This window comes from Mus pahari, chromosome 19, assembly GCF_900095145.1.
Source record: "Mus pahari chromosome 19, PAHARI_EIJ_v1.1, whole genome shotgun sequence".
In the NCBI taxonomy this organism is placed as follows: Eukaryota; Metazoa; Chordata; class Mammalia; order Rodentia; family Muridae; genus Mus; species Mus pahari.
In genome coordinates, this window is record NC_034608.1 from 42,034,491 (window position 1) to 42,046,874 (window position 12,384).

Here is a 12,384-nt window from a genome sequence, read left to right on the forward strand (position 1 = left end):
GAAGAAGAAGAAGAAGAAGAAGAAGAAGAAGAAGAAGAAGAAGAAGAAGAAGAAGAAGAAGAAGAAGAAGAAGAAGAAGAAGAAGAAGAAGAAATTGACTGGCTACCATTTCTAGATCAATGATATCTTCACTTTAGACTTTATCAGTGGGTTAATTAAGAGCACAGCAGTGATGGTGCAGGAGGATGCCAAATGTCCTCTAGCCTCATGGCCATTACTGGAGACTAGCTTGGCCTTCCACAATAAGGCCAATATGTCATTAGAAAAGAAGTTTCCTACCTTGAAAACTCACATGGCATCTTTGGTAGATATTTTCCTTCTTTTATGGGTGTCATTACTGCCCTCAAATGTAACCACATATAATAGTAGTTCGCTTCTAAATATTTTTGTTCATATGAAAATTGGATGATTTTGCATAATATTTTCTAATTTTTAGTGTTTTTCATCTTTAAATGCAACAAATGATGCAACTAAGTATATCATGTTGAAGATTCAATAAAGCAATTCCATGAAGATCAAGGCTCAGCACTGAGACCATGACATGGAAGACCAAGGCTCAGCACTGAGACCATGACATGGAAAACCTAGGCTCAGCACTGAGACTATAACATGGAAGACCAAGGTTCACCTCTGAGATTATGACATGAGAAATAGAAGACTAAGGTTCAGCACTGAGACCATAACATGGGAGACCAAGGTTCACCACTGAGACTACAACATGGAAGAACAAGGCTCAGCACTGAGACCATGACATGGAAAACCTAGGCTCAGCACTGAGACTATAACATGTAAAACCAAGGCTCAGCACTGAGACCACAACATGGAAGACCAAGGCTCAGTGCTGAGACCATGACATGGAAAACCTAGGCTCAGCACTGAGACTATAACATGTAAGATCAAGGCTCAGCACTGAGACAACAACATGGAAGACCAAGGTTCACCTCTGAGATTATGACATGAGAAATGGAAGACTAAGGTTCATCACTGAGAACGTGACAAGGGAAACCAAGGCTCAGCACTGAGACCATAACATGGGAGATCAAAGCTTAGCACTGAGACTACAACATGTAAGACCAAGGCTCAGCACTGAGACCATGACATGGGAGACCAAGGTTCACCACTGAGACTGCAACATGTAAGATCAAGGCTCAGCACTGAGACCATGACACAGGAGACCAAGACTGAGCCCTGAGACCCTGACATGGAAGAATTAAAAATAGCTTAGTTTCCTATCCCTCTTATTTCTCCCTTCAGAAACAAATAACAGAGGAAGGGCTCTGGATAAGTGCCTACTCTTCTGGATAGGGGATGCTCTGAGGCACTTTTTCCTAAAACTCTTCTAAATGAATTTCACCTTCAGGAATTTGACTAGCAGTGTTTTAAAATCTGATTTACAGGAGATTTCAGACTGGGCCCCATTTCAATAACTGTGGAAAATCAATACTTCTTTTTTTTACAAGAAAGGTTTCTTTTGGAGTGTCAAATACGAATGTAATTAGAAAATTTCATTTTACAATGTTTTTTTTTTTATTGGCTCGGGATACTAACAGTAACAAAGTTATAAGTAGGCCTAGTATCTCAAAGTAACTGATTATTTATTTCTGCTCAAAAACAGAGCTTTGGGTAAGTCTGAATAAACAAATTTGAGACATCTTTTTTTTTTTTTTTAAGTTGGGGGCCTGAGAGATGCTTTGTTAGTTAAGAGTACTGGCTGCTCTTCCAGAGGTCCAGGGTTCAATTCCCAGCTCCCACATGGCAGATCACAACTGTCTATAACTCCAGGCCCAGGGGATCTAATTCTCTCTCCTGATCTCCATAGGCACTTGGCATGTATGTGGTGCACAGATATACATGCAAACAAAACATCCACATACATAAAGTAAGGAAATTAAAAAAAAATCAGGTGGGAATTTTTAGACACCCAAATTAACTCTAGAATCCTCTTAAGAGCTTAGGGAGCCATGGATTCTCTATATTTACATTTTCCCAAATATAAGATCAAAATGAGAACAGAGAATATCTTTCCTCAGTAGTTCTGAGGCTGTAAAAATAACACAAAGGACTTCTGTAAGTATTGAATTCTGCATAAATGCAGTTCCCATAGCCCCCTGGGTCATATAAGCCTAAGGGAAAATCTTCACAAAGCCAGGGAAAAATACAAAGTGTCCACCTTGGAGGGTTACTGCCTCCCACATCAGTCCAGGTGTGCAGTGCTCATTTCCTTCCCCTTGCTGACTCCGGTCCTCCCGATTCTGAGATCACCATGCTTTGTCTGCCAGTCTTGGCCCGTGTCTCTATCTGAGGGCTTGGCACTGCCACCGCATTACAGTGTGAGGCTATTTCTACCAGGGTAGAAAGCATCTTCCTCCGGTGTTAAGATGCTTGTCCGGCTCCCTTAAAATAAAGGTTCTTAATAAGGAACTACTAGGAGCATGCCCAGGAGGTGGGTGGGTGACATTAGGAGGGTGGACAAGGTGTGACCCACAGAGCTCCTGGGTCGCTATGTTTAATTTCCTAGGGCTGCCACAAACAAATGTAAGCAAGCCTGGTGTTTGAAGGAGAGTTATGCTGGCAGCTATGGAAGCCAGCCTCTGAGATCAAGGTGTTGTCAGGACTGCATGTTCTCTGAGGATACGCAGCAACATTCTCTCCTTTCCTCCCCTGCTGCCTTCTGACTTTCCTGTGGGTGAGCAGATCCAGTCCCTGCCTCTGCCTTCACATCACTCCTTCCATATATCTCCTCTGGAATCAGGAATGTCCCCAACAACTTATGTTAGTAATGGCTTGGCTGTCCAGAGGTAGAGGAAAGCTTTAAGAGGTGGGGGCTGGTAAGCTTACTATTGTAGGATCCCAGTCTCTTCTCATCTCATGAGGGGAAAGCCTTAGCTCTACCATCTTGAATTATCTTTATGATGTGAAGCCACAGTCCCAGACCATTGAGGCCGACCAATCAAGGAATGAGCCCTTGAAAATGTTAATGTGAACCAAGCCTTTTATCTTTACAAGTAAATTGATTTCTGACATTTGTTCTAGTGATAGAAAGCCAACAAAGATCTCTCTTTAAAAACAAGATAAATAAATAAATGCATACATAAGTAAATAAGTGATTTGTCATTAATTTGTAGCTTCACCTTGACAATTGAAGTTGATCTCACCTTATGATTCTTCTTGTCTTGATTTTATCACAAAAGGCTCCCTCCCTCAAAGCACATTGCTATGTCCTGGGGGTTGGAACACCTGGGTGGCTTTTCAGGCTCCCTAACTCATGTCTCCAAGTCAGTTCTTCTCAACCTTCTAATGCTGTGACCCTTTAGTACAGTTTCTCACGTTATCCATTATCGTGACCCCCCCCCCAAAAAACACACCGTGAAATTATCTTCATTGCTGTTTCCTAACTGTAACTTTGCTACTGTCATGAGTCGTGATGTAAACATTTGTGTTTTCTGGTGGTCTTAGGCAACCCGTGTGAAAGTGTCATTCCACCCCTAAGAGTGTTTCAACCCCCAGGCTGAGAACCTCTGCTCTATATCCTCTTGGATATCTATCTCCTCTTAGTAGACAGACTATGGGAGAATCACCTTAAGAAGCCAATAAATATTCATTCCAGAGACTGCTCTTCTCCTAAATCCCTGACTCATGCCTTCAGTCATTCGTTGGCTGTTTCTACAAGAATATGTGTTACCCCTTTGCTTACATGTAGGGTTTTAAATGAGCCACCAGTCTAGCTCGTGCCCCTCACACACATACCAACTCTTGGTTCAGCACAGCTCTTAGCTTCCCATCTCTGAGGACACCAATTCTGTCCTTCCTCTGCTAAAAAAAAAAAAAAAAAAACCAAACAAACAAAAAAAAACAAAACTTCAATGAATCCTGGCCTACAGGTAGGGAGATGATACTTAATATATACTCTATACTCCAACATTTTTTAGTGACATCATATTAAGCTTTTAGTTTCTGTTATCAGACAGCCCAAGGGCCCTGAAGGAATGAGGAGATGCTCAGAGAGCTCAAGACAATAATCCCAGAAAGATTTTAAGTTTGCCAATGATCTTGCCTGGAGGCAAAGCTCCAAATCGGTGGCCCTTCACTATTAGGTCCTATTTAACATTCCCCACTGACATGAACTGTTCTCCATGCTACCCCAAAGTACCTAAAGGGACTTGCTGGCCTTTGAACATGTCTTTGTTGAAAATTCCCACATGTGTGTTTTTCCTTCATTGTGATCTGTTCGATCATCTAAAGGCTCTCCCTATCCCTTGCTAACAACTAAAAATGATGACGTCCTGTAGATTGTGAACGCCATAAGGATTGGGACTGTGTACTAGATAGCCATGTATCCCCACTATTCCGTGCACTAGCCACCGTGCCCGACACACAGTAGGTGCTCCAGAAATGTTCGTTGAAAGAATGGAAAAAGAGTTAATGGAGTGAGAACATGATTGGTGACTTGTAACGGGACTCTCGCCAACCCAAGCACGGCATACGTGCTTCTGGCAGGCTTGCCCTTCTTCGTTCTCTCTGCCTTGCTCAAAACCATTTGATTACAAGTCTAAAGCTGACACCCAAGGTCCATTCCTTTATTTGGTCACTTCCTCCCCCTGAAGCTGATTACCAAGCTCCAACAATCAAAAGCCCCTTTCGGCTCACCTAAGTGACATGCCCAATCAAAATTAAATACCTCATCCTATCACAGGGTTTCCCCCTTTATCTTAATAAACTGCATTTCCCTATGGACCATGTCTGTCTCCTTTCTATACAGAAGCGGTCCTTTGTCTCTCCAGCCTACTCCCTCAGGGACAAATAGCCCTGCCTCTTCTCTCTTGTCCCTTTTCTCCCCTCTTCCTTGTTCTCTTCCCCCCCCCTTCCTCTATCTGGGCCACAAAGATCCTTTGTGCCTAGAACTTGGCCTTAGTTTATCTTAAGCCGATTCTTGGGGGGGGGGGGCGCTCCTACAAGCTTGGGTAGGCAGCTGTAACACAGAGCTTAAGAAGCAGGTTTAATTCTTCGTTTTCAAGGGTTGGGGAAATAGTCTTTGTTGCTGAAGTGGAAGTGGGCTGTGAGAAGGGAGAGCAGAGATGGCCCCCGAATTTTTGATCTGAGAAAATACAAAACAGGGTTCTTCATTGACTGGGTTATTCAGCTATCAAGAGAAAAATAGGTATAAGGCAAAAGGCAGAAACTAAATTTTGTACGTACTGAATCTGAGAGATAACCAAGATCCCCAGGTAGAAATACGAGGTAGCTTGTTGACCAGGAAACTGGTCAGGCATCACTGCAAAGCTCAGTGGCAGGTGATAACCAGGAGTGAGCGAAGGCATCCGAGCAGAGTCCGGGATGGTGGCAATGCAGATGGTCCCCCTGCAGCACATGGGCGGTCTGCTCTGTGGGCTTTGTCAGCCTCAGAGCACCTGCACAGCCTCCACTTTAACAGGGCTGTTTCCGCCAAGAGCAGGAATGTTCCTGCCCAACCCAGGCATGCATGAAGGACTTACTGGGGCAGGGGAAGGGAGATGGCAGTGTTAAAGCATGCAGGAGAAAAGGGTTACAGTATCTGGGAGGAGCCATGTTGCTTCCCAAAGTCACCTTGCTTCTGTGGGAGACGAAGAACTCCTGTTCGGCTGCAGTCTGTGTCTCCGTTTATTCTATCAACCTCCATGACCCGGAACACAGATAGTCCAACAGTGAAAACCACCTAGAAGCAAGATATGTTGTGCCAGGTACAGAGTACTGTCTCAGCCAATTTAAACTCAAGTTCTATTACCCAGTCAGAGGATGCTCAGGTACCTGGATGCACTGAGTTATCCTAGTGTAAATGAGTAGGTATTAAAGTGGCTCTGTGCATGGTTATGTGCACCCTTTAGAGGATAGCTCTTAATCTTTGTACTTATGTGCACGTGTACTTATGTGCATAGATTTCAATGTATGTGCCTGTGAAATGATTGCAGGAGAGAGGGGAGAAGGGAGTTTCTTTGGCTTGTGACATCCACCTCAGTTTTCTTTGTGGTGCTTTTAACGTCACACTTCCAGAGAGGCACTACAGGCACAGCGGGCAAGGTCTGACTCCTGGGAGGGGTTGGTAGCCATGGAGCTGTTGCCCACAGCCAGTGTTGAAGTGACTGTCCCTCCAGGCTTAAATCCTTTGGGGGATGCAGTCATGACATGATGCCCAGGGTTTTCTATGTGGCTCCAAGTTTGGAATGTGGAAGGTGGGTATATAGCTAAGGTATTCGGGGGAGCAGAAAGCAACATGGTCAGAGAAAGACCAGAGTCTGGGTGCTGTGAGAGTTGTGATAGGCACTGTCTTCATCTGTTTCACCATCAGCAATTTTGTCTTCGGCACCTTTAGCAACTGTAGGGAGCAGTACATGGCTCAGCCCTCACATGAGAGAAAGTAAGGGTCTCTGGGTCAGAGACTGAGAATATGAGCCTTGTGTGCTAAAGCTGCAGCTATCTCACACACACACACATCAGTCCACTTGGTAGTAACTGTGTCTCTAGTTTTATCTACAGCCACACACACCAAAGTATCAGGCCAAAGAAATAGGCAAGAGAGCTAAGTTTTACCCACGGCTAGATCTTCCCATGGACTGTCTGACCTCTCAGAAGCCCAATGGCATTTTTTTATTCTTTATTGCATTAAGGGGTGTCTACCTTGCTGATAAAATACCAAATCAGTTCAAAAATCTGTATATAATCCATGCATGTGTGCGCGAGGGTGTTTCTGAAACCCAACAGCATTTGGGTGGGAAGACTAGGTTACAATCAATCCACCTTTACCAACGTGGGTGGGAGCCAATCTGCTGAGGCCTCAGAGAGAAGAGAAAGGCAGAGCCAAACAAACTCACTTTCTATTGGAGTGAGGCTAGCACTGTCCTGCCCTCGGGTGTCAGAGTCCCAGGTTCTCAGGCCTTTGAACTCTGGAGCATACACTAGGTTTTCTGCTCTGACAATTTGGACTGTGTACTGTAGGACTTTCAAATCCCACAATCTCTGGAGATGATTTCCACAATAAAGAAAAAATAAAATCCCATCTGCCCTGTCCTCACTTTCTGTCTTGTATTGGTTCTATTCCTCTGGAGAGCATGTATTTCTACTCGGAGAACATGATGTTGTTTGTTGGGGTGTGAAAATATCAACCTCCTTTGAAAAATACACCACCAGGTGCCCTGTGGTTTCCTCTGGTTCCACTGCCTTTGTCCTTCCCCGTTTTTCTCCCATCATCCTTTCTAGTACCAGAAAGTCACCCCAAAGCCAAAGTATCGACTAATCCTATTTTATTTTTTAAAGGAAAGGAAGGGAAACAAAGAAATAAGCAAGCTAACAAGCAAGCAAACAAACAAACAAACAAACAAACAGATCTCGAGCCTTTGCAAGCCTCCTCCTGTTTTGGTGGAACAGCCAAAGCTACACATATTGATCCGGCCCACACTCTGCCAAGTTGAAACACTGATTTATGAGTAGCAAAGTAGCAAAATCACACACAGAAAGAAAAGTAGGTTTATTGACAAAAAAATATGTTGTCCCTTGTAATCAGAAGAAAACCTCACAGTCACTGTCATTTTTTTTATTTAAGAAAGTAATTATAGCCTGTCAGAGTTGGGGGTAGGCCATGATCCTGGAAGACACAGATTGAAACAACATAGTTCTAATGATAAAATAAAATGTAAGTATCCACGTCACAAATACTGAAAATATGATTCTAGGAATAATAACTACTCTTTAGAGATTTTATTTATGGTATGGAAGGGATATTTATGTAAGGAACACATAAAATTTTAATACCTTATAGATAAAGAGGTAAATAAGAAAAAAAAGTTTTTGCAAGTATAAACATAGTGCTGTCCAGTCACACATACAGAACAGATATGAACCAGTGAGCTATATTCATAAGAAAAGGGTAACCATATAGTGGCATATTCAACAAATGGTGCTGGTCTAACTGGTGGTCTGCATGTAGAAGAATGCAAATTGATCCATATCTGTCACCTTGCACAAAGCTCAAGTCCAAGTGGATCAAGGACCTCAACAGAGAACCAGACATACTGAATCTAAGAGAAGAGACAGTGGGGAAGGGAAGAAGCCTCAAATACATCGGCACAGGAGAAAATTTCCTAGAAAGAACATCAATGGCTTAGGCTCTAAGCTCAACAATTGACACATGGGACCTCGTGAATCTGAAAAACTTCTGTAAGGCAAAGGACACTGGCAGTAGGACAAAATAGCAACCTATAGATTGAGAAAAGATCTTCACTAACCCTACATCTGATAGAAAGCTAATATCCAAAATATACAAAGAACTCAAGACGTTGGACTCCAAAAAAATTAATAACCCAATTGAAAACTGGAGTACAGAGCTAAACAGTGAAGCCTCAACAGAGGAATCTCTAATAGCCCGGAAACTCTTAAAGAAATGTTCAACATCCCTAGTAATCAGGGAAATTCAAATCAAAACAACCCAGAGATTCTACCTTACACCAATCAGAACGGCTAAGATCAAAAACTCAAGTGACAGCAGATACTGGTGAGGATGTGGAGAAAAAGCAACATTCCTCCATTGGTGATGGGATTGCAAACTGGTACAACTATTCTGAAATCAATCTAGTGGTTTCTTAGAAAATTAGAAATAGTTCTACCTGAAGGCCTAGCTATACTGCTCCTGGGCATATGCCCAAAAGATGCTCCACCATACTATAAGGACACATGCTCCACTATGTTCATAGCAGCCTTATACATAGTAGCCAGAAACTGGAAACAACTCAGATGTCCCTAAACTGAAGAATGGATACAGAAAATGTGGTTCATCTGAACAGCATGGTGGAATACTATTCAGCTATTTAAAATGAGGACATGATGAATTTTGCAGGTAGATGGATGGAACTAGAAAATATCCTGAGTAAGGTAACCCAAAACGACATGGATGGTATGTAGTCACTAATAAGTAGATATTAGGCAAAAAAGTACAGGGTACCCATAATACAATCCATACATCATAAGTTTAACAAGAAGGAAGGGCCAAACAAGTGAGGATGGTTCAATCCCACTTATAAGGGGAAACAAAATAATCACAGGAGGCATAGGGATGGAGGGACCTGGGTGTGAGAGGGGTAGGAGAGGGGCAAAAGGGAGGATCAGGTATGGGGGAGACAGGAGAGAAGCTCAGAGGGCTGGTGAATGAATGGAACTTTACAGCAGCTGGGGATGGGGGCTAGAGGGGCAACATCTAGAAAGTCCCAGAAACTTGAGATGTGAGAGGCTCCCAGGACTCAAGGGGGATGACCTTAGCTAAAATGCCCAACAGTAGGGAGATGGAACTGGAAGCAACCACCCCCAGTAGACACAGCCCCCAGTGTATGGATGGTAGTCCTCAATCTACCTTCAAAGTTTTGACCCAGATTTGTTCCTGTCTAAAAGAAATGCAGGGACAAAAATAGAGCACAAACTGAAGAAAAGGACATCCAGTGACCAGCCCAACTTGGGTTCCATCCCATGGGCAGGCACCAAACCCTGACACTATTACTGATGCTGTGTTGTGCTTGCAGATAGGAGACTAGCATGGCTGTCTTCTAAAAGGCTCTACCAGCATCAGACTGAGTCAGATGCAGCTACTTCCTACCAACCATGGGACTGAGGTCAGGGACCTTTATGGAAGAGTTAGGGGAAGGAATGAGGAACTGGCCTCCATGTCCTTCCTATTTAACCTTTCCTGATCTATTATTTCCCTTTGACCCTTTATTCCACTACATTCTGTCTCCCCTATCTTGAAATCCCCAAATTTCCCTTTACTAACTCCCTATCCTCTATGTATACCCCCACAACATAATATAGGGCAATATACAGGGAGCCAGTAGCTAGCATCTTTCTAAGTGGAGAAAAATCAAGCATTTCCACTAAAATTTGAAAGAAGACAGTCTCTGACCCGGAGACCCTTTGCTCTCTCTTATGTTAGGGCTGAGGGTCTACAAACAGCAAAGGAAGATATCAAAATATCCTTCTTTGCAGGTATTATAATCTTATATGCAAGAGACCCCAAAGACTCGACCGGAAAGCTCCTACAGCTGATAAACACTTCTTAGAAAAATATCAGGACATGAAATTAATACACAAAACCCAGTAGCCTTCCTATATACACATGACAAAAACATCAAAAAGAAAACTGGGGAGGCAGCCCCATTGACAATAGCTTCAAAAATATCTTGGACTAAATCTAACCTAAGGAGAGAAAGCCTTGTACAATTAGGACTATAAGAAAATGACAGAAGAAATTTAAAAAGAAAGCAGAAGGTAGAAAGACTTTCTGTGATTGCCGAGTGGTAGGATTAATATAGTGAAAATGGCTATGTTACCAAGAGCAATTTACATACCCAACCAGTCCTCATCAAAATTCTAATACAATTCTTCAGAGAAAAAAATAATATTAACTTCATGTGGTAATTAAAAGAACCGGGCTATCCAAAGCAATCTCGAACAATTAAAACAAGACAAAAGAACAAGCTGGAGGTTCGCCATCCCAGATTTCAAGTTATAATCCAGAGTCTTGGTGACAAAACATCATGGCACTGGCATCAACACAGACTTGTTAATCAGTGGAATAAAATTGAAAACCCATATGTATGTCCACACTCTCGTAACCATCTGATGTTTTACGAAGTAGCTGGCAATACATATGGGGGGTAAGACAGGATCTTCAACAAATGGTACCAGTCCAACTGAAGAGATGTATGTAGAAGAATGAAGCTAGAATTTTTATCTCTCACCCTGCACAAAACTAAACTCCAAATGGATTTAGGTCCTCAGCCTAAGACTTGATACTCTGCATCCTATAGAAGAGAAAGCCAGCAATATACTTGAATTTATTGGCACAGGTAAGGACTTTCTGAACAGAATCCTGATAGTGCAGCTATAGTTGTATTATGACCAACAGTTAATAAAAGTGACCTCATGGAACTGAAAAGCTTTCATACAACGAAGTACACCTGTGGATTACTCAGGCCTCTTAGGAGTCGGAAAAGGCTTTCCTTCCTGTGGACTCCCTTTGTAAACTTGTACACTTCATAAACTTTGTTAACTTTGTAAACTTTGTATACTTTGTTTGTATACACTGTATACTTTATAAACCCTCAAAGTAGGACAGTGGCCAGGCCACCCCCAACCCCCCAAGGAACACCAACAGCCAGGCCCCTCCCCCAGACCACCCTAAATGCCATAATGGCAGCTTTCCCAGCCTCTGTAAATGTCACATAGGAGATTCATCTCCAGCTCCTCAATAGGACTCTCCCCAGATTATGCTAAATTTAGGTGAAAGGTCTGAACAAAACCCACCAATCCCTGAACTTCCCACAGAAACCCACCAATCCCTGAACTTCCCNCAGAAACCCACCAATCCCTGAACTTCCCACAGAAACCCACCAATCCCTGAACTTCCCACAGAAACCCACCAATCCCTGAACAGGGGAAGCAGTGAAGAGAAGGAGCTGGGCTGAGGCTCCTGCGCTCCTCAGCTCAGCTGGACATCCCCTCCCTTGGGAGCTGCAACACCTCTGCTGAGGAGGCTTCCTCTCAGAGCTATGTGGTTCCTGAGCTTCCGTGTCTCAGGATAACTCTTCATTGGGACACTGTCCAACCTCAGAGCTGTATGGTTCCTGGACCTCCGAGTCCAGGGCAGCTTCACATCCAAGCAGAAAGGCCAACGATACCATCATAATTCAACTGAAGAGGCAGTTGAAAATCTTTTTCTTACCTATGTATTTGACAGAGGGTTATTTCTAGACGAAATTAAAAACTCCAAAACTAAACATCAAGGAAGAAAATCAACCCAAATGTTACATGGGCTATAACAGAAAACACTGGGTATAACACATGGACAAAACAGTTCTCAAAGATGAAACACAAACGGATGAGAAACATTAACTTTTTTCAACATCTTTTACCATCAGGGAAATGCAAATTGAAACCACACTGAGAGTTCATCTTACCCTAGAAAGAATGGCTAAAACAAAAGACAAGGAAAGACAATAAATGCTGGCGTGGGCTTAGGGACAGGGGGACACTAAGTCTTTGCAGGTAATAATACAATCAGCCCAGCCAGTATGGAAATCAGTGTGGGGTTTCCTCACAAAGCTATAAATAGACCCACCACATAATCTGGCTATAACACTCTTGGGCATATCCCTAAAAGACTCTATTTCTCCATAACTATACCTACTCATTCATATTCATTGCTGTCCTAGTCACAATTGCCAGGAAACAGAAGCAGCCAAGATGTCCATTAACTCATGAATGGTTAATGAAAATGTGGTAGATATACGCAATGGAATTAGATTCAGCTGTTAAGAAAAAAAGAAATTATGAAATTCACAGGTAAATGGATGGAGCCAGGAATAATCA